The sequence below is a fragment of the Ambystoma mexicanum genome, chromosome 8, assembly GCF_040938575.1.
Source record: "Ambystoma mexicanum isolate Mex_15411 chromosome 8, UKY_AmexF1_1, whole genome shotgun sequence".
NCBI lineage: Eukaryota > Metazoa > Chordata > Amphibia > Caudata > Ambystomatidae > Ambystoma > Ambystoma mexicanum.
This window is the reverse complement of record NC_090929.1, coordinates 689,001,106-689,020,052: the sequence shown is the minus strand read 5'-3', so window position 1 is coordinate 689,020,052 and position 18,947 is coordinate 689,001,106. Positions and strand designations below refer to the sequence as shown.

The 18,947-nt window shown below is 49.0% G+C and overlaps 1 protein-coding gene across 4 annotated transcripts in view; it reads right to left on the bottom strand.

The window, feature by feature from the left end:
- Positions 1–18,947, bottom strand: part of SEC31B (SEC31 homolog B, COPII coat complex component) — a 2,991,081-nt gene that overhangs the window by 1,806,996 nt on the left and 1,165,138 nt on the right. The gene's annotated exons all lie outside the window — the stretch shown is intronic.

The following is an 18,947-nucleotide window of genomic DNA, read 5'->3' as shown; positions in this document are numbered from 1 at the left end:
TGGCCAGACAGGATATAGTGAGCTTAATACAAGTATCACCGCGATTACTTCTGGTTCTCAGTTATTTGAAAACAAACTAAACATATTGCCTAGCACTCTCACACAGGCCATTGGCACTTAAGAGTGAAGGAGAGGATTACTACTGCACACTCTATCCATTAGCCCCTTTGAATGTGTAGTGAACAGGGAACAGAGGTTGGAGAGGGCCATGAGGGCAAGAGAGGAATGCAGGGTGAGCTGTGCTTTCATTGAATAGCTAGCTTTGCTACACAAGTGTACATTTAATTAGCAAACCTATGCAACACTCCTTATTTTATGCCTTACAATCAATGGCCAATTGGTAAAGGAAGTACCTCATTTTATATATTTAGATTTTGTAATTGCTAGAGTCACAAAAAAAGTTAAGAAAGGAGAGAGCGGAAGTCAAGGCATTAGCTTTTATTTCTATTATAAAAATATTAAAGCCAATAAGTGTGCATACTCGCTGTGGCTTTTTAGAGAGTTTTATAGGGCAAAGGTCATGCCTGCTGTAATATATGGTCTAGAGCTGATAGGATTCAGAAATAGGAAATGGTATGACACACAGGAAGGGAAGATCTGGAGAGCGGTTTTGAGCCTTCCCCACTCAGTGCCCATATGAGTGATCAGGCTGGAATTGTGTTTGCAATCATGGTGGTCTCTTTTTAAATGCCGTAGGTTGTGGCTTTATTTTAAAATAAGAGATGGGACTGATGGCTCTGTGTATGTGAAATTGAGGGAGCGAATGCTGGCAAGATCGGTGAGGATGCTTTCAGACTTGAGGACTTTATGTGAAGAGTATCTGTTGGAAATTAATGTCCCCAGAAATCTGACACTGGCCAAAGCTAAATCTAAGATGGAGGACTGGGACAGAATAGTCAAATCAGATTTGATGAGACTTAAGTCTTATAAGGACTTACTATCCCAGTACACGAATCAGAGAGCCCCTCACGCCTTACATTATGAAATTTCCGTCTGCAACAATACACAAATGGTATTTGAGGTTTTGTTTAAATTGCCTCCATACATTGGAAGTAGTGGATTTAAGAGTATACCAAGCGATGAGCACACATGCAGGTTATGTAAAACGAAGAACATGGGGATGTTCTATCATTTAATAATGCATGTCCATTGCTGGTACAGAGGAGGATCTTTTATTTAGGGAAATGTGTACATTCCACTGCTACTGTACTAAAGTGCAATTTATGGTCAAGTATATCAGAAGGAAGACTGCTGTCAGTGATTGAGGTGGTAGTGACATTTTTAAAAGGAATATTTGTAAAAACCGGAGAAACATTAGGAGTGTCATTTATTTTTGGAACATTTCAATATTGCTTTTAGGTTCAAGTTTCGACGGTGAATCTTTATGAATATGCTTGCTTTTTTCTTTTAAAAATTGTATGAATTGATTTAAGTGCTGGAATGGGTTTTATATTGACTATGAAATTTGGATTGATTGCATTTGTAAAGTGATTGGATTCTGTGGTAATTGTGTAAGGTTTGATTTTTAACCAAAAATACAATCAATCCTGGAAACTACCTTCCGATTGGTCTTTTAGATGCAAGTAGTAAGATGTTCGTGTCTATTCTCTTGAAAGGACTAAATGCTTGGGTCGACAGAGAGAAGATCATACTGCCTCATCAATCAGAATTCCATAAAGGCATGTCTATTAACTTGAATGTATTTATTTTGAAGTTATTAACAAGCAGTGTGAGATTAAGGGGAAACCCCCATTATATGATATTTATTGATTTTAGAGGTGCTTTTTAAACATTAGATGAACATCTTTGGAATAAGTTCCTGGGGAAATTAATGATTTACAATGTATTACAATTGATTGCTACATAGTGAAACCAAAGTGAGCATTCCTTTGGATATGAATGGTACCTGTTCTAACAACATAGAATCCCACATTAGTGTCAAACAAGGATGTGTTTTAGCAGCAGCACTGGTTTAATGTATATTTAGCAGACCTGAATGGAGTATTGAAGGAGCATTCTTTTCCTCTTCGATTAGGGACCATTTATTTACAATCGTTGTGTTACTGTGATGACCTAACAATGGACGATACTTGAATTGGGCTGCAACCATCACTTAAAACCATATTTTCTTATGCTTGTGAGAATGAACTTCAAGTAAACAGTCAGAAACCCAAAATCATGATTTTCAAAGCAAAAAGAAAATCGAAAAGTAACTTTGTATGAAAACTTAGGGCTGACCCTTTTTGAGGTGGCTAGAGAAATATATACATGAACATTGAGCAGCATTTCCAGCAATAAATTATATTAAATCCTACATTAATTTAAACCTACTATAACAGCACTAATGCCCTTATTCCGAGTTTGGAGGGAAGGGAAAAACGATGCCGGTAAAGGATTACCGGCATCGCTTACCGCTAAGGGCTATTTTGACCAACGAGACCGCTATTTACGGCATCGTAAAGTACGATGCCGTAAATAGCGGTCAGGGCACGCGCATGCGACACACCATGCCGGCATTAGCGGTATGCCGTAAACCGGAGAAGATCACAAGTGATGCGGACATGCAAATAACGGCCTTGTGAAGGCTGAAAAAGTGCATACCGCCACAGTGTAAATACCAGCAGCGCCGACCAGGCGTTAAGAACCCTGAGCAGTGTTTCCAAGAGCCACAGGTGCACACAATCAGCACAGCTGGAGGCAATGGAGTCAGGGCCAGTACAAAAGGAGCACACCCACACACCACACCGCCTCCCACACCAAGAGGATAACAATAGTAGTAGCATTACTGGAGCTGGAGGCCCTGCTTGCAATGCCTCAACAACAAGAACAATAGCCGCCACCACAGAGGAGACGCAGGAGGAGGAGGAGGGTGAGACAGGCCCAGCATGCCCCACCAGTGCAGCCACCGTTACCACCCCGGCAGACCCCAATCCATCGCATCAGAGCGACCCCCTTCAACCTAACACCTGAGCAGATCCACACCCTGTACTGGGTTGACCGTGACACCATCACCACCATAGTGGACCTGATACACGACGACATAGTGAGCCTCATAGAAATACGTACTGCCATCCCCCCCCTCTACTGAAGGTAGTGTCTGTGCTCCACTTCATTGCCACAGGCACCTACCAGCACACAGTGGGGCGCATGCATGGCATATCACAAACCTTATTTTCCCAAATACTGAACCAAGTGCTGGATGCCCTCCTCAAGCACACAAGGGACTACATATCCCTACCACTGACTCCCCAGGAGATATTCGATACTAAAGTTGCCTTCCATGCACTGGCAGGCATGCCAAATAGTGTGGGTGCCCTCGACTGCACCCACGTGGAGTTGGTGGTCCCACATGCCATGGAGGTTGTGTATCGCAAGCAATACCACTCTATCGATGTGCAGATGGTATGTGACGCCAGCAAGATCATCACACATTGCTGTGCCCGATATCCAGGATCAACTCATGACTCTTTGGTACTGCGGAACTCCACGCTACATGGAACAACATGCTGGACGACGTGTTGGGCTGCTTGGTGAGTTGCCTGACTGGGCCATGGCAGTGCAATCGAGGTTGTGAGGTGGGTGGCTGCATACTTAAACCGGGTGCGAATGGGGGGGGGGATGCATACTCCACCTGGCTGGGAAGGGGGGAGAATGCATACTCCACCTGGCTGGGAAGGGGGGAGAATGCATACTCCACCTGGCTGGGAATGTTGACGTCAGTGCACAATGTGCACATCACCGAGCACTGTGCCCCAAAGCAACTGAAATGGTACATGACAACCAAATCCCATAGTGATGAAGTAAGGCCGACACCTACCACTACATGACTAACAGGTAACCAACCCACATCCCACAACACATGCACCACTCATCAGCGGCCCTCACACACCGTAAGGTCATCCTGCACTACGCACTGCATATGCACTATGTTGCAGTCTCCAGCATATCACCACACAGGACAGTCATCCCTGGGAGTGCATTGAACTGAGTCAACCAGGGATACCACCGTGTGTCACTGGTTTGGCACACCCATAGGAGTGCTGCATGTCACCATGGAACTGATCAGTGCAGAATGCTCAATATAGAACTGACTACAGCCAACGCTCTCTACTACCAAACCCCACAGAACACAACTCATCACTGATTTTACACCAACACTGCTGTATGCATATACGATGCACGTGCAACAAGATGTCAGTGCACACCATGACCCATCTTGAAGATGCAACCCACACCATTAGTCCATTGCACAGGACACATAGCGGGGCCAGAAATGGAGTCAATGCATCCAGGGATTTGGGCACAAATTACCTGCTGCCATGTGAGACTAGTACAGTTGTCCAACATGAATGTGCAAACATTTACTTTCATTCCCCTCTCATGCAGGTGATGGTGGCTATCCCTTGAAGCCGTGGCTCATGACCCCTGTCCGAAACCCACACAACAGGCACAAGGAGGACTACAATAGTTCCCGTACCCATACACGTGTGGTGATTGAGCAGACCTTTGGCCTGTTGAAGGCATGATTTTGCTGCCTCAGCCGGTCGGGTGGGGCACTCCTTGACAGCCATGAGAAGGTGGCCAAGATCACCATGGCATGTGTAATGCTGCACAATATGTGCATCTGTCGGAACGTGCCCCTGACATGGAACTGCTACCACCTGATGATGATGAAGGGGAGCAGGAAGATGTGGCAGGACATCATCACGGAGCCGATGCACAGGAGGGACGTGCTGTGCGGCAGTCATTGATTGCACAATATTTCTCACACACAAGTCAGCAGAGGGTGACATAATGTTAGGACATAGGGCACTGGGGGTGTGGATACATGTACACTATGCACTGTGCAAGATTAAATGACACATGCGCAATGATGAATGTCCACTCTGGTTATTTTTTTGTAACACAACTGGTGTATTAAAAGTGAAAATATCAACGTGAAAAACCCCTCCCAACACAATTCCCCCCACACACCCTCACCCCCCCCACCACAACCCCACTCACCCCCCTTTTTCCCCCCACACACCCTCACCCCCTCCCACCACAACAACCCCACACTAGTCTCATAGGGTCCACGTAGCCCACATGAGGCTGCCAGTATAGTCAATCTGCTCTCCAGGAGCCAGGGGGAGGCATGTCCCGTCGGTGCTGCGCTCGGAGCGACCGACGGAGCGGGCTGGTCTGGGTGGAGTTGCTCGTGGACGGTGTGTCATCATGCTGAGGCTGTTGGCCAGGATGAGCAGCCTCCAAAGCATCGGCTATGCGGCCGAGCACCTGGCAGAGGCGGTTAGTGTTTTCGGTTATGGACTGGCCCACAAATCAGCACGCCACTCCTCCCTGGCCTGCCGATGGTCTTGCACGAATTCCAATATCAGGGCAGAGAGCTGGTCAGCCCGCTGTGCACCGGCGGATGAACCAGTGGCCCTGCTGGGGATAGGGCTGACATGTCCTGCCACCGCTTCCTCAACGGGACTGTACACAGGATTGCCATTTCACTGTGTCTGTTCTTGGCCAGACTGCTCCAGTGTGTCATTCTCACCAGAGTCACTGAAAGATACCTGGGGGTTTGAGAAATCTTCAGGGGTGTGCACAACTTCCAGTGTCGTCCTCAGTTGTTCCCGAGATGTCATTGGGGCTGTCCTCAACTTCGAGGGGGGCCGTGGCTGCCACCTCCCCAGCCACACTGGACTCCTCGGACCGTGGCGATGGGCAGGTATCTGCAGGTGGGGGTGGTGCACCCTCCACAGGCCTTACTGGTGCTGGTGGTGTACGTCCCAGTGGTGTCTTTCTCGCTGGGACACGGCGGCCCCTGCCTTGGCCCCTGGATGTGCTGGGACAGTTGCTGTCCTGCTCCTCACTGTCATGCTCACTGCCTGTGGGGGTGGAAGAGAGGGCCGGCATGATATATACATGTGATATTTGGATAGCCAGCATTCATACATGGCTACGATTGCACATTCAGACAATTGTGGGTAATCAGCATTTGTGTAAGGAACGGCACATCATTCCATACATGGGTGGTAAATGCATGCATATGTCGGTGTCACTCATGTTGGCCAGGTACTGTGCTGTCTGACATGCACACTGTTTACATCAACGACCCTGTGTGCCTCATGGAATTAGCAACTTTGTGTGGTATGTGTCATTGACCTTGAGTGTATGGAGTGGATGAGAGTAGGGAGCGGATGAGAGTAGGGAACTGATGAGAGTAGGGAGTGGATGAGGGCAGGGAGCGGATAAGTGTAGGGAGCGGATGAGTGTAGGGAGCGGATGGGTGTGCACAAGAGTAAAAGCGTGGAGCGGACAAGAGGGCATGCGTGGGGCGGAACAAGAGTGCATGTGCGGGACAGACTAGAGCGCGCAGGGCAGACAGGAGTATTGGACCGACTGGAGCGCATAGAATTGCATGACGTATATAGTATGGCTTAGAATGCAGAGAGCCTTTAAAGAGCATATAACCCATCATATCACACCACCAAGCTTACTCTCTCCTTTACATCACCACTCAACTAGAACACAGAGATACTATGACACCATTCGGTATAACTGTTCTCATACCAACATCCGCCGCTCACTGCACATCATTCTAAGTAAACACTGCTGGTTTCACACCCCCCAGCCAGGCGTTCTCCTCAGGCCTAACGCAGCCACAGCCGTTCTGGATAAAACCCGCCAGAACGAACACATTCTCCTGATCTCTCAACCACCACACCTACCGCTAAGAAGCAGCTATTACATGAATACCGCACGAGCTGCACACATACCCGGTGCTCACATCCACCTTTGACTCTCTCTACTCTCTCTACTGATCTGAACTTCGGTTCCCAAGGGCGTTCAACCTACCAGCGCCTTCAGACCATACCAATGGTATATAAGGCGCTTTATAAGTGCAAAATAACATAACATGTACGTTACGGCCTTGCACCAGGCACTGGCTTGGGTCTCACTTGCTTCAGCATAATTTACAGGGGGGGTGGCCGATCATGGCGTCACTCTTTGGCCAGACATTAGCAGTGACTTTCATCACATTTGCCTTAGCAGTATTTACTTTGGACACTTGCCTCCATCAGCGGATGACGTGGCGCCACACTCCATTTCTCGGACCCCTACAATGGATTCAGCCCCTATAATGGCCGCACATGTCTCCTCCCACGGCATGAGCTTTATTGGCGAACTTGGTCCTCCTCCGGTCTCCAAGGCCTGGTTTTGGTTCGCAGATAGGATGCTCCGCACCCTCAGCCGCAGGTCATCCCACCTTTTGCGGCAATCATTTACCGTGCGGGGGGTGTTGCCCACTGCACTCACCTTCTGGCATACTAGCGCGCAGATTTCTTTTTTTTTCCAGCACCGCCTACCTCCGCATGTTGCTGCTAAACACAGTCCCTGCATGCTCGTGTAGGGTATCTACAAGCATTTGTAGCTCATCTAGGCTGAACCGCTCCTTTCAGAGGCGGGCAGCTCCCTTCTTTGGTGCTTTGGGCATTGCTGGGTGGTTGTAGGAACTTTCGAGTCGGTCACCAGTGTGCTAGGGGTCCTGTGTGGTGAGGATGGCAATGAATTGTGTTTTTAAAGATGGCCGCCGTGCTCCTTCCCTTTCCTGTGCGATGATGCCATTTCCGGTTCCGCAATTTAATGATGACCGCTATTTACGGTCACCGATAATGCCGCGTTGGTCTATAGCGGTAGTGTTGTCTACGGTGCGATTCATGCCGGTAGGGGTTTTTCGGGCCCTTTTGCGGCATGGCAATAGGCCCCTTACCGGCATGGCGCAAAACTTGTGTCCGCGAACTCTTAATAGTGCGCTTTTAGCAGGCTAGTGCCAGCTCGGACACTCTATTTGCACCATGCCGGTAAGGGACGGTACTTACCTGAAAACTCTGAATGAGGGCCTAAGAGTTTTAATCTCAAATGGGAGTTTCTCCAAGTCTGTTAATAACAGCTTATAAACAAAAGATTGTACCTCAGGCCACTTATGGCCTGGAAATGGAAGATAAAACAAGTCAATATCTAGATCATTCACCCATTTAGCACGCACATCTGCCGTCAGGTCCGGGCGTTTATTCAGCAACATCTTATATAGAGATGAGAAAAATCCCATACGCATTGGCAATGTACTGTAACTCAGGAGTTTCCAAGTTTTCAATGGGGAAACATGGCCATCAAGATCGTATTGATGCACGCAGTCTATAGTACTGTAGCATTTCCAGGCCACAGCCAGTGTGTTTCTCCGCCAGGTTAGAGGCGTTATGAACCTCCCTTCCGGGAACAGGCCTGCAAGTGCCTCATAGCCCAGCCTCTTCCAGTGGAGTAATACTACCAGGTCGTATGTGGACTCCAGGCCCAGGAATCTCCACAAGGAGAGACATCTGTAATAAGGGCCTGGTACGGTGCTTAATGGCAGCACCCGGCGCCAGGCCTGTAACGTGGTGGCTATCGGGTCAAAGGGGTAATCTTCTCTGTAGGTGCAGTCCAGTATAAGGAGTTCAGAGGTCAGAATCCCTGACTGCCAATTGCTCAAGCTTGACATGTGGCAGTCGATGGAGATCGCCATACCAGAAAGAAGCATACTGGGGCTGTGCTGCTATCGAATATAGCTCCAGGTCTGGGTATGTGAAGCCTCCCCTCTCATACGGAAGGGTCATTTCTGCCAATTATTTCCGCACCACCCCGTGTGCCACAGGAATTGTGCGTAGAGACACTGTAATGTAGCAAAATATGCCCTCCGCACTAGTCAGGGATATTTGCGAATATATTTAGTAATATTCGGCACTCAAACTATCTTTATCAGGGATATATTACCCGCCATGGTGATGGGTAATGATGTTCGTTTGCTTTCAATGTGAGTTTCCATAGCCACATAATTATACGCTAATAACGCTGTCTTCGCCCCAGTAACGTTTACTCCTAGGTATTTGAATCCATCCCGGGACCACCGGATTGGAAACTCACTAGTCGGTCGTCTGGTGCCTTCTCCAAGTGTGAACCCAGAGAAGGTTCCCATTTGAATTACGTCTCTTAGGAGAGGGTTAAGGTGTGTGTGAGGGTCTCTGATGTACGGCATATCTCATCTCTGGTTGGACCTTCAGGCGGACGCCACGGTGGGCGCGTCAAGCTCTAATAATATCAGCCATAGGTTCAATAGCCAATACAAAGAGGAGAGGGGAGAGCAAGCCGCCCTGTCTCGTGCCCCCTATTCAATGTGAAAGGCGATGACCTGTGAGAGTTGACTAGTACGCTTGCTCTAGGGCAAGTGTATAGTAACTTAATATATTTTATCATTTCGGGACTGAATCCCATCTTTCCCAAGAACTCCCACATGTATTGCCACAAAACCATGTGAAATGCCTTCTGAGCGTCCAGTGTGACTGCCACTGCTTCAGCCTTAGAGTCAATCCTGGCCATTACATTAAAAAGTCCCCTGATGTTCAAGGATGTTGATCTACCAGGTACAAAGCCACCTTGATCGTCATGTATCATATAGGGAATGAGCAGTAGAAGCCTATTCGTCAGTACTTTCGCAAACATTTATGTGTCTATATTCATAAGGGATAATGGTCTGTAGGACCAACACTCATTGCTCGGCTTCCCATGTTTCAGGAGGACTGTTCTAGTGGCATCTCACAGAGAGGCTGGAAGGATAGAGTTATGAAGTGATTCATTGCACACCTCGAGTAGGCATGGGGAGAGCAGGGCTGCATATTCTTGGTAGAACTCGGGGGTGAGACCGTCCGGTTGAGGAGCTTTGCCTTTCGGGAGTTCTGATATTACCTTCACTATCTGTTCCAATGAGATCGGATTCTCAAGCTCCTCTCTGGTCTGAGGGCTCAAGCATGATATGGGAATTCCCTCTATGAGGGATTGTGCATTGTGTACCTCATGCGGTTGACCCGCCGCGTAAAAGGTGACGTAGAAGCTAGAGAATACATTTAGAATCTCCTGGCCTTCCCATTGGGAGAATCCCTGCTCATCAATAATGCAGTCTTTCTGTGCGTGTCCAACTTCTGACCCGATTAACCTAGCTAGAGTTCTACCCAGAATTTCTCCCTCACCATATCTTCTGGCTGCCCGTGGGCGTGTGAAGTAACGTATTTCCCCAAGTGAATGTGCTTCAAAGAGCGCCAACTTGGCCTAGATTTTTCCAGTGTTTTGGGGCTAGACAGGGTTGAGTACTCATGTTCTAGGTGCATGAACTTGTTTTCAGAACAGTGAAGGTCTCGCCTTATTGCTTAAGGTATAACCACTTCCTTGGATATGGACATGCCCCTGATATATACCTTAAAAGCTTCCCACCTTTCCCCAGCAGAAGTGGCACACGGTTCATTGCAAATAAAGTATGCTTCTATATCCCAGCGGATCTCAGCCCTGAACACAATATCAAGGAGTGTCTAAGACTTAAAGCGCCAGGAGTTTCGGGGTGCAGGAGATGACACCATAACCAATGATAGTATCACCAGTGATCAGTTTGGGTGCGGACCGTATCTCAGCACTCCTGATCTGGCCCATCAAGGAGCTCGACACCAGGAACAGATCAATCCGCGATGAGCTATCGTGAACCGAGGAGTAGTATGTGTATTGCTGTTCTTGTATGTGAGGAGCTCTCCACACAACGCGTAGTTACAGTGAGTTCATATGTGATAGCAGCCTGTGGGCAGCATGTGATTGGGGTCTAGGGGCTTTCCCGGTTCTGCCCACCCTTTGTCAAGTATCAGGTTCATGTCACCCTCCCCCTACCCCCATATGATCAGAATCTCAAAAAATCCCATCAGTATGGATACCACATTGTCAAAGAATTCAGGAATATCGACATTGGGACCACATGTGTTAACCAACATGTACTCAGCATCAGCAATAATACAATGCAGTATGACATATCTACCCTTGGGGTCGGAGTAGCTCTTTTTCAGAGTCAACTTAACAGATTTATGAATCATTATCATAACCCATCTGGCTTGGGAGGAATGGTAAAGTATATGTTTGCCCCCCAGGTTGGTGCTATACCAGTTGCCGTTCCCCGCATGGCATGTGTCTCCTATAGGAGTAGCATTTTAATTCCATGTCTAATGGTGTATGTCATAATTCTGTGTGATTTGGTGCAATTCCCCAGCCCGCTAACATTCCAAGACGACAGTTTAATATCCATCACATACCATGAGGGTTATCCATTAAGTACACACCCCCCTCACCGGATATTACGTCTGTTTTACCCATGTGTACGTTGTAAACCATGCACTCTGCTGCCAAACATTTTCCCATTTTCTTTGGGTCATCAGGCTCGGTTCTCCAAATAGTGTCCAACCGTTCGCTTGGTCCTAAAACAATCGGACAACTTCCCACTCTAAGCCCCCACCCCTCCTCTAGTAGGCCCGCCCCAACTTGCCCCCCCCTTTCCCTCAGACAACATAACATTAGCAACTGCTATGGGGTAAAGCTGTCATTCCCATGACCCTCTGTGCAATTGTGACATATTACCATACTTGATAAAATCTCTGTGCCAGCGGGGTGTTCTATGTTAACTATAGCATCACAGGACTAATAGGATGATACATGGTGCAGTCTATCGGTATCTCTTCAATTTGGTGGTGGATCATCATCAGCCTGCTCGGGCCGTCCGGTATCGGGATCTGTGCTTCTATGAACTTGACCGCCTCGTCGGGAACCGTAAAAAAATAGAGTTTGCCTCGAAATTGGAATTTCAACCGACCCGGGAATAGCTTTGGCATATTGAATGTTGCAGTTTCGTAACTCCGATGAACTGGCGCTGCTCGTTTTGTACTGATATGGAGAAGTCTGGAAAAAGTTGAATTACTTGGGATTGCAAGCACACCTCCCTTTTTCCCTTGCAAGGCGAAGAAGGTGGTTCCTGTCACGGTAGCTGAGAATCTTTACTATAATAGATCCGGGGGTGAATTCACTACTGGTTGCGCTTGTTCCGTATTAGAGGTTGTTGCAGGTTCAGAGGATGCCCTGGCGTTAGCTGTTGTGAACTTGTCCATGGCCCCATTTTTTTTTTGCCTCCGCCCATGCCTCCAGTCATTGTGTTATGGTCAGAGAGATGCTGTCTGCACGTCCCTAGTCTCACAGAGAGCACCTCCGGCACGTAGGTCGCCCCAGCAGTGTTCAGCGCAGGTTCAAAGGCTATTGCCCTGTCCTCTATTGGAGGTGATTGTTACAGTCTTGTGCAATGCCAGCTTCTTAGACGATGACACAGGACTGTTGGTCAACCACCGGTGGGGTTCCCAATGTATAGCCACATGCAGCGGAAGTTGAATCTCCTCCAATATATAGTCCTGTTAGGTCAAATGTTAGAGCACTCCACTCTCGTGTCGAGGGCTAATTCGCCCAGTTGCAGATTGAGGATGGACACCCGTGGGGTGGACCTGTTGAGCCTTTGGCACGTCCAGCTGGAGGTTAGGGGGCTCCTTGCAGCACATAGCTGTCATCTAAGGCTTGCCGTGGTTAATGCCCCATACAGTTTCACCTTCTGTTGTTGGGTGTATGCTTTAGGCAGTCCTGTTGATCTGGGGGTAATAGGAGTCTCCCTCCCCACCGCATGCGTCGCTGTACCACCACACCTGGTCTACCAGGGAGCGCATCCCCCCTACCCCGGGACACCAGACGCGAGGCCAATACTGCCTGATAGCCTGCTGGTGGGAAGGGGCCCAGCCGCTAGTGCCCGAGAATTCCAGCTCAGCCAGCTGCGATGAATGTTGCCCTTGTTCATGCCTTCAATGGCCGCAATGACACCATCAGTAGCTGGGGTCAGCTCCTTATGCAACTGTTTGGACTTATGTCTCAGCCTCTTCCAGGAAACAGCAGTCTGTCCCAAGCTTCAAGGCTCTGCAGCCCAGGGCTCAGAAGCGGGGCCAGGAGCCGGCCCTGGAAGGAGAGGGGCAAGTCACAACAGTATCCAGTGTAACCACAATATATTCCGGACCATCCGCAACATTCACCATAGGCTCACCTGCCAGCGAGGGTCAATCTCCCCAAGCTTCGTGTGCGTGCTAGCAGCTGTTTCCCCAGCCATCGCCAAAAGAATCAGGAGTGTGTTACGAAGCTGGAAAATGCAAGGACTGTGGCCTCAATGGCTATGCAATCAATGTCAGACGGCTGTCCGTTTGATCCTACTCCCCCCGGGGTCCTCAAAGGAGCCAGCTCATGTGCCCTCCGACTCTCTCGTATGGGCGCTGGTGCCCATCCAAGTCCCTGCAGTACCCGGAACAGGATAGATGTGGTGTGCTACAATTACGTGGGTTTGCAGGTCAGTCGAGCAACACAGCAAGAGTTGCAATGCAGGGACGTATGTGTCATGATACCTACCCCCGGGGACCCAGACCACGTCCAGCAACCCCGGAAGCAGGCATCAAGTTATCCTAAGCAAGCCCAACAACCCCTGCTAGGGGCTATTTGGGTCCAGTCCTGGCGCCAGGCTCATATGGAGAGTCAGTCCTGGCGCCATAGGCGCCAGGCTCAGATTAAAACTCACCTGATGCAGACCATGCTGCAGACTTACCTGATGCAGACCATGCTGCAAGAGCTCCAAGCCAAAAGAGGCTTGGAAGGGACTACTTTACTTATTACGACTATTTTTTACTCGGGCCGGGCTGGGGAGGAATACTTACCTGGGACTACTTTGGAGGCTATTTAAACCACGCCGAAGAGCAGCACACGCTTCGCGTTATTCTGCATCCAGCAGCGTAACGCTCACCGTGCCTGCAAGTCTGCATCCAGTCTTCTGCCATGCCCGCCTCGAGTTTGGAGCTCCTAGAAAAAGGGAGAAAGAAGGAGAAAAGGTTAGAACAGGAGCAATACCTTTAATCCTTACCTGAATTCCGGATCCATGGCACCTTCGAGCTGGAAGAAAAGTTATTTTATGCGCGTCGCCTCGCCTGCTGCAGCGCCGCGCTGAACGAACCGGCCTTCGCAGCATCTTCACATTCCACCGCATCCTCCTGTATGTTCCCGCCGCACTCCGGCACCTAAGGCGAAGACAAGAACAGCAAGGTGAGCCAAGGGAATACACAGAGGAATATTAGTTACCCTCCCATAGACTTACCTGATTTTACCACCGGGGGTACTATTCCTCTTCACGGGTCGGCGCAGCTTCCACTGCATCTTCGCCGAACCCCGGCCCCTAAAGGGAAACAAAAGGACAGCAAGGTGAAACAAAGGGACTAACGAGGGGAACCCTCCTCACCACAATAGACTTACCTGATTTTACCGCCAGAGGTATTATTCCCCAAGACTTCATACTTTCTCTCAGCGCCTGAATAAGAGAGAAAGCAACAGGTTACATATTGACATTATTTTATCATACTATGTTGGAAAATACAAATCCTTACCAGAATACTACTGGTTGCCACGAGGAACTCTTCATTAGGATCAAGCTGCAACCTGCAAGGAATCGGACAAGAGTGAAAGTCAGGCATTTGAACTCTTACGAACTTTATACTTATGGCGTCTTGCCGGGAATCTCGGAGTCAATATTGTTCTGGAACTCACCAATTCCTTCGAGCCAGTGAAGCAACTGGTTATCAACGCGCCCTGCGCTCAATGCAGGATGGAGAGCTCATCTTTTCAAACCATCAGGTCAGACTATAAGAGGGGACATCAAAGGTGATCTGTGGGGAGAACAGCGGGGATGGGGGGATTTAAGCTCAACTCCACGGGTGGTTAATTCCCTTTCTCCATTTGCAGAAGAATATTCCTACGGGCCAAGCAAACTAAGCTAGGTGGGCCAGTCCAGTCCGTCATCTCGGCCCTATGCGTCACATTGGTGGAGACCGCAGCTGTCCAGTTCCGATCGACGCCTCTGTGGGAGACAGGTGAGCGTAACAGTATGTGGTACGGTCTTCGCTTGAATCGCTCTGCCTCCCGGTCACTGGGCGCCTGACGTACCGTTTGATCAGGGTCAGCTTTGCAGTGCACTGTGGCGGTCTCCACACAGTGTGCAGCTGGGCAGCCTGGGGTCCCACCTCTCAGCACAATGCCAATACCAACGTCAGATCTCAGGGCTCACCCCACCAGTATCCGGTTGCCACTCACCAGCGTGGTCTTTCCAGGGACATGGAAAATGGCACTCCCTCACTCCGTCCCTTTTCCTCTGTCGTCACAGCTGGGTCCCTCCTGCGCCGTTTTGATCCAGATTTGCATAGCGGGTAGCCGCCACCTTCCGACTGCTGAATCTATGATTTTATATTAAGTCCATGGTGGGAAAGAGGTATTTTTAATCCGAATGCTGCTGGTCACGGCAGAGCAATGGCGGGTTAGACCTCCATCCGCTCGCTGCTCAGCAGCACCGTGATTTACATGAATTTTGATATGAATTTGGTTGAGAAACGAGGATGTGCGAGTAGCACCACCTTGCCTTTGTGTAGGACTACAAAGGGGTCTTTTACTGACAGAGCCTATAGTTCACTAACCCTTCTGATCGATGTTAAGGCTATCAGGAAGGCCGTTTTTATGTAAGATGTTAAAGGCTGGCCTTGTGTTCTTGACGCCCTCCATGAAAGCCTCAACTGCGGGCAGCTTCCACCATGAAATTTTACTCTGGGACGTGGTGTAACCAAAGAGAGCCGCTAGGTGTACCTTGAGTGAGTTAAAGACCAATCACGAGTCAAGTAGGTAGAGTAGGTAGTTGACTTTATTGGACGGTGAACAGTTGGTTGGATTAAGAGACTGTGTTCTGCACCATAACACAAAGCGTTTCCATTTGTTAAAATAGCAGTGCCTTGTGTTAGGCTTGCGTGCCTTGTTGAGTATTTCCATGCACCTTTGGTCTAGGTAAAGGTGAACAAATTCTATGATGTCAAGAGCCAAGCTGCTAAATTCAGCTTCTGAGGGCATGGGTGCAGCGTTGTTCCCTGATCCTGGGTCAACAGGTTGTCTGTGCAGGGTAGTTTCATGGGAGGACACAGGGACATCATGTGCAGGTGTGAGTACCAGGTCTGACGTGCCAACATGGGAGCTATCAGGATTAGTGTTACTTGTTCCGGGTGTAGCTTGTGGCCTATTTTGTTGAGAAGAGGTGTTGGGGGGGTGGGGGAGTCTGGGGGTGGCTCTCAAGTGTATGGAAATATCCCTGACCAGTTCATCAGGAGTGCATTCCACTTGGCTCCTTTCTGCGGAAACCTGGAAGCGTAATCTTGGTACTGCACGTTTTCCAGGGTTGTGAAAAGGTCTATTTCTGGGACACCCCAGTTTGAGAAGACGTTTACTCGTGCTCTGATGGTAGCATTGCAGTCCTGCTTAGCACGTCTGCAAGAGAATCGAATTCCCCAGGAACATGTTGTGCCACTAGGAAAATGTTATGATGTAGTGCCCACAGCCAGATGTTCTGGGCTAGTTTGGACAGCCCTGAAGAGTGTGTTTCCACCCGGTTTGTTGATCTAAAACATGGACGTGGTACTGTCTGAGGACTAGGACTGTTTTGTGCGCTAGCTGGGTCTTTATGTGTTTTGAGAACCGCTAGCAGTTTCAGAAGGTTGTGCTTTCTGGTTAGTGCCTGCGTCCACGGACCATGAGTAGTGTGGTAAAGGAAGTGAGCAACCTTCCCTGTTATTGACGCGTTTTGTGAGAGTGGCCTCGATTGCTGGTGTGTGGAAAAGCTGTCCCTTTAGTAATTGTTTAAGTTCCACCACTGTAGCGATTGAACCAGAGGTTGCGAAACCACCACTAGATCATCCCACAACCCGCTTGCCTGAGACCATAGTTTTGCTAGCCACTCTTGCTGTGGACGCATGCGCAGCCTGTCGCCAAGTACTAGGTAGATGCAGGAAGCCATCATTTCCAGCAGACACATTGCCTTTCATACCGTGACCTGACAAACAGCATGTTTCGCACCCTTTCCCCGAAGGGGAATACTACTACTTTGTTTTGATTAGTGCCCCCAGAAATTGCTTTACTTGGCTGGGCAAAAGGCCTTACTTCTTTTCGTTCATGGAGAAGTCCAATTGGAACAGCAGATTGATTGTTTGCTGCGTGTTTTGAAGGCACCTCTGAGGAAAGTCCTTGGTAATTAGTCAGTCTATGTAAGGGTACACTGGAATGGACCACCTTCACAAGTGGGTGGCTACCACGGCTAGGACCTTTGTGTATACCCTAGGGGCTGATGCAAGGCCAAATGGTAGCACTTTTAATTGGTAGTGCATGTCCCACAATTTGCATCCGAGGTATTATTTGTGCAGGTCAACATTGAAATATGAAAGTATGCATCCGTCATATCCAATGTTGCCATGCAATCCCCTAGTTTCAGTAGTGGGATGACCTCCTGCAATGTTGTCATCCTGAATCTTTGGGGCTTAACATATGTGTTTGCAGGGCGCAGATCCAGCATCGGGCACATTGTTAGATCTTTCTTTGGAACAGTCAAGTACATTGTATAAATACCTTGATTTTGTTCCATGAACGGCACCAGTTCGAGGGAGCCTTTTTGTAGTAGAATCTCGATCTCCTGGAGGATGTTGAGGTGCTCAGAGGACATTCTTGCTATACGAGATGGATGGTGGCAAGGTGTTTCTAGGAACTCCACCGAGTATCCCTTGGCCACTGCATTCAGAACGCAGGGGTCTGACGTTATTCGCTGCCATTGCTGGGCGAAGAGTGTTATGCAACCCACAACTGGGAATGCATGGGAGGGAACGTGGATCGGCCCGTCAATTGGTGGCAGGGACTGCTGTGCCCCTAGAGGCTGCAGCTCTGCCTCTGCCTTTTCCACGACAAACCCACGCTGCTGGTTCTAATAGAACACTTGAGCATGTGGACTGTAAAAGGAGATACCAGATGTGCTTGCACCGGCTTGGCCTGGTTTTCTGGAGCCTTGCGGCCAAATGTCTTGGCGTGCGTTGAAGGCCCCCTCTTTGGATGAAGGGCTTGTTGGATGTTTGACCAAGGGTCTTGATGGTCTCATGCTCCTTTGCTGATTCCAGCTGGTCATCAACAGCTTTGCCAAAGAGGAGACCCTCTTCTATAGGCATGTTAATAGGGCTAATACCCTATGCCTTAAACCCCAAGTCTCTCAGCCAGGAGTGTCTTTTTAGGAGGGTTCCCTTCGCCATGACTCTTCCTGAGGTGTCTGCAGAATCCAAGACATTCTTTAGGATGTTTTAGGAGACTTGCTTACCCTCACTGGCGACTTTGAGAAAGTGTGAACGAGCTGGTTATGGTATTCAATCCAGGTGCCTCGTCACTCCATCACACTGGGTGCTGCTGTAGCTGGCAAGCAAGGTGGTATTGTCCGCTATTCTGGTGAGGTACGCAGCAGAAAGCGTAATACGCGTCCCTAGCACTCCTTGTTGGGAGGTGCTTCGGAGGTTGAGAGTGGAACACCAGCTCACTTTCTGGTAGTAGTCACCACCAGAGAGTCTGGCTTGACATAACCTCTAATGTAGAGATAAATGGATGGAGAAGGCCTGAACGATTTCTCCATCTGTAGGTTGACCACCCTGGTAAGGGATGGGGTACACAGGGATGGATAGACCCTTTTCTTCATTGATTCCAGGAGGGGTATAGCCTGGCTAACTGTTTTATTTTCACATTGAGGATGTCCTCAACAAAGTCAGTCCCTGCAAGACTAGATTCCTCTGCGTCTAACCAAAATGGTGAGCTGCCTTCTTAAGCAGCTCACTGTAAAGTGGTTGTTCAGCAATAGGAGAGGAATGACTGCTCTTGACTGCAGAGGGGTCAACAGGGTCTACAAAAGATGAGATCTGGGCTGTCCTGGTCCTGTAAATAGGTGTCATCAACATCTTGGCCGGGATCACCCTGATCATCCACCCACAAGTCCTGGTCAGGCTGAGTGGACTGCAGGTCTCCTTGTTGAGATCCTTGTGAGGGCTCCAAGGGCATGAAAAGAGGTGTGGGTGGGTCGCAAGAGGGGGAGCCACTGATACTGGAGGCTTCTCTACAGGCTTTGGAGGACAAGGGCAACCTGCTCATAAAGTCCACAAAGA